The sequence below is a fragment of the Oncorhynchus mykiss genome, chromosome 1, assembly GCF_057628025.1.
Source record: "Oncorhynchus mykiss isolate SJ-2025 chromosome 1, ASM5762802v1, whole genome shotgun sequence".
Lineage (NCBI taxonomy): Eukaryota > Metazoa > Chordata > Actinopteri > Salmoniformes > Salmonidae > Oncorhynchus > Oncorhynchus mykiss.
Window position 1 is genome coordinate 48,444,291 of NC_143022.1, and position 4,673 is coordinate 48,448,963.

Sequence of the window (4,673 nt, forward strand, 5' to 3'; positions counted from 1 at the left end):
TGTGACTGGGCTGGATTTCTTCTTGTAGTCCGTGATTGACTGTAGACCCTGCCACATGCCTCTTGTGTCTGAGCCGTTGAATTGAGATTCTACTTTGTCTCTGTACTGACGCTTAGCTTGTTTGATAGCCTTGCGGAGGGAATAGCTGCACTGTTTGTATTCGGTCATGTTACCAGCCACCTTGCCCTGATTAAAAGCAGTGGTTCGCGCTTTCAGTTTCACGCGAATGCTGCCATCAATCCACGGTTTCTGGTTAGGGAATGTTTTAATCGTTGCTATGGGAACGACATCTTCAACGCACGTTCTAATGAACTCGCACACCGAATCAGCGTATTCGTCAATATTGTTATCTGACGCAATACGAAACATTGCCCAGTCCACGTGATGGAAGCAGTCTTGGAGTGTGGAGTCAGCTTGGTCGGACCAGCGTTGGACAGACCTCAGCGTGGGAGCCTCTTGTTTTAGTTTCTGTCTGTAGGCAGGGATCAACAAAATGGAGTCGTGGTCAGCTTTTCCGAAAGGAGGGCGGGGCAGGGCCTTATATGCGTCGCGGAAGTTAGAGTAACAATGATCCAAGGTTTTTCCACCCCTGGTTGCGCAATCGATATGCTGATAAAATTTTGGGAGTCTTGTTTTCAGATTAGCCTTGTTAAAATCCCCAGCAACAATGAATGCAGCCTCCGGATAAATGGATTCCAGTTTGCAAAGAGTCAAATAAAGTTCGTTCAGAGCCATCGATGTGTCTGCTTGGGGGGGGGATATATACGGCTGTGATTATAATCGAAGAGAATTCTCTTGGTAGATAATGCGGTCTACATTTGATTGTGAGGAATTCTAAATCAGGTGAACAGAAGGATTTGAGTTCCTGTATGTTTCTTTCATCACACCATGTCTCGTTAGTCATAAGGCATACGCCCCCGCCACTCTTCTTACCAGAAAGATGTTTGTTTCTGTCGGCGCGATGCGTGGAGAAACCCGCTGGCTGCACCGCCCCCGATAGCGTCTCTCCAGTGAGCCATGTTTCCGTGAAGCAAAGAACGTTAGTCTCTGATGTCCCTCTGGAATGCTACCCTTGCTCGGATTTCATCAACCTTGTTGTCAAAAGACTGGACATTGGCGAGAAGGATGCTAGGGAGTGGTGCACGATGTGCCCGTCTCCGGAGTCTGACCAGAAGACCGCCTCGTTTCCCTCTTTTTCTGAGTCGTTTTTTTGGGTCGCTGCATGGGATCCACTCCGTTGTCCTGGGTGAAAGGCAGAACACAGGATCCGCATTGCGAAAAACATATTCTTGGTCGTACTGATGGTGAGTTGACGCTGATCTTATATTCAGTAGTTCTTCTCGACTGTATGTAATGAAACCTAAGATGACCTGGGGTACTAATGTACGAAATATCACGTAAAAAAACAAAACACTGCATAGTTTCCTAGGAACGCGAAGCGAGGCAGCCATCTCTGTCGGCGCCGGAAGTGGTGGAGCATTGGGAGCCTGGTGGGTGGAGTGGCCATTGGAAGCCTTCCCATGTCAGCCCTCTCTTTAATCACATCCATGTTGTGGAAGTGGGACCGGCGGCATTGGCTGTAGGACAAAATCACTGGCACACCGGACACTGAGGATGAGGACATTCCAATTCCTGCCAAAATGTTCACAAATTCATAAAAATGAAAGATTCACAGGCTAAGGCCTACCTTCAATTTGGACTTCCAGATAATTTGCACACGTAGGATTTGACTATACAGTTTCAACAATATATTCTTGAAAACAGAAACACAAGACCACAATACCTAGTTTAATTTTTTTTTTTTGTCACAAATCACAAAACATAAGTTTTTCTTACAGTTATTGATCAAATAAAGTTGTCATAAGATAAAAGTAGTGTATGAGATTTTTTCATTAAATTATAGGTTCTACCACAGATATGGAAGAGCATCAATGACCTGTCTATGAAATGTCATATTTTAACAAAATAATGCTCATTGTGACATCATGTACATTATGACATAGCAGCCGTCCATAAAAGTTTGTTAAAACCACTTGAATAGGCATGAAATGTCCAATTAAATACAATAGGCCTAATTCAACAATTGAATAAAAACAATACTTTGACAGTAATTATTCAGTTTATTGGCTTTTGTTTTCATTACAGTAGTGGTTTTGAATTAATTAAAATGAGAGTAGGCCTAGCGAGTTTAGTAGAACTCGATCGCTCATTGAACATCTGTGTGGAATGTTTGCAGCTGACGCCACACAGACGCCTTTGAAAAACATTCACGATTTTAGTTTCATATTCAATTTATCAGCAATAATGCACGGCAAATACATTCCCAGTACTCAAATAAATCTGACAATTCCAATGATCTATTTATTATAGCATCCTCTTAGAATGAGAATCACTGTGGTGTCAATGTGTTTGATTATGTCCAAGTAGGAACATAGCTACAGGTATTTTAACTTCTATACTAAAATAGTAGCAGTTGTGTGTGTTTTCTTGTCGTGCAATTGTTTTGAGTCAACGCTAATCCCACAATATTTTGGTCCCATTCGGTATTAGCACCGTCAGCCAATGGGGGAAGTGACATGCCTGATGCCTAAATTGATGTTGTCGACCAAACACATTTTAATTTCACTTTTGAAATACAATAAATAGCCTGTTAATTTGTCGACAAAACAAGTTCATAAATTATATGTTGGCTTCACGTCTCCAACTCAACCAAAAATGAAAGTGAAAGAATGGAATTAAGCCAGTGTCTTAGATTGAACTATCCAAGCAGTAAATATATATTTTAAAATGTTGAAATTTGGAAGCGTTGTCAACTAAACACAAGTCAATATTACTTTTGTAATACAGTAAATAGCTATTTTATAAACTAGTCTAACAGTATTTATTCAACCTTAAAATAAGTAACAGATCCATGGCCACATTTTGAGGCTACTGTAACTATACATGTATTCGTATGTAATGTTCATCATATAAAGCGTGCATGTTCAAGACAGCATGCCTACTGTAGGTTGTGGCAGATCTGTGGAGATATTCACAATTGATGTTGTCTAAGTAGAATCTCGAACGACATTGATGACTTGCACCATGTACTTTTAATATATTTTCCACTTCAAAACAGGTTATTTGGTTCTGCTATTTGATGAAGCACAGTGTGGTTTAGTCGCCAGGGTTGTGGGTGCGATTCCCACGGGTGACCAGTGTGACCGTATGCTAAATGACTCAAATGTAAATAACCAGTGATGGAAAAATAACTCAATTGTCATACTTGAGTAAAAGTAAAGTTACCTTAGTAGAAAATGACTCAAATAAAAGTGAAAGTCAGCCAATAAAATACTACCTGAGTAAAAGTCTATAAGTATTTGGTTTTAAATATACTTCAGTATCAAAAGTAAAAGTATGAATTTAAAATTCCTTAAATTAAGCAAATCAGATAGCCAGAGTCACACCCAGACATCATTTAAAAACAAAGAATTTGTGTTTAGTGATTTGTGAGTCCGCCAGATCAGAGGCAGTAGGGATGACCAGGGATGTTCTCTTGATAAGTGTGGGAATTGGACCATTTTCGGTCCTGCTAAGCATTCAAAATGTAATGAGTACTTTTAGGTGTCAGGGAAAATATATGGAGTAAAAAGTACATCATATTCTTTAGAAATGTTAAGTAAAAGTAAAATATGTCAAAAACATAAATAATAAAGTACAGATACAGTACTTTAAAGTATTTTTACTTAAATACTTTATATCAAAATAAAGAAAGTTGCACCCTCCATCTATAAACTCCCAGTAATGTATTGGGTATTTACCAATGTTTTAGCATCACTGTGCCTTCTTCAGGGTAATGGGTCATGAAAACTTGAACCAGGTTATGTAGACAAACATTGCAATTTGTGCCATAATGATTAAGTTAATTAGAATTAATTAGTGAAAATGTTTTTAAAAAACAATCGTTGATGGCATATTAAATATATTAGGCTATTGTTATCGTATAGAAACATCATTGAATATAGTACATCATATTAGCATCCACATACATTATTGTTTAATTCAATTTCACATATTTAATTGTTTCGTATTTCATTTCATATTTGTTACATGTAAACTTTTGGTTCAACCTTAATCTATAATGAGCATCATCAACAGGGGGAACATATTAGGTGTACACTAATAAGCTGTAGAAAGATTATTTCAATTTATAAGACTTGTTCATAAAAGAAGGAATTGATCATAAGAAGGGCCTGAGATCAAAGTCAATATTCAGACCACTAGGGGTCAATGTTTTTAGAGAGGATATCCTGTAAGGCTCCCTTTGTCGGCTTTTCCACACGAACAGATGATGAGATAGATTACTCCCGGGGTCTTGCATGAGATGATTACCCCTAACAGGGATGTTTCGACCTGTATGTGGGTGTCTGAAGAAGGATGTTTTTATAATGCTATTGCACTGTGCGCATGATCCACATTTGTAGTTCCCATTTGGGATAGGTGTCAAGAGTGTCTGAGTGAGCTCAGGGGGCATGTCAGATCTCACCAAGCTATCTCCAATATTGTGACCACGCTTATAGACCACCAGCGGGGATTCCTTGAAGAGGTGTGCAATTATTTTTTTTGTCTGATTGCAGAATATGCCAGTCCTTTTTCAGGATTGCTTTCATTTTCTCCGAACCCTTGGTGTATTT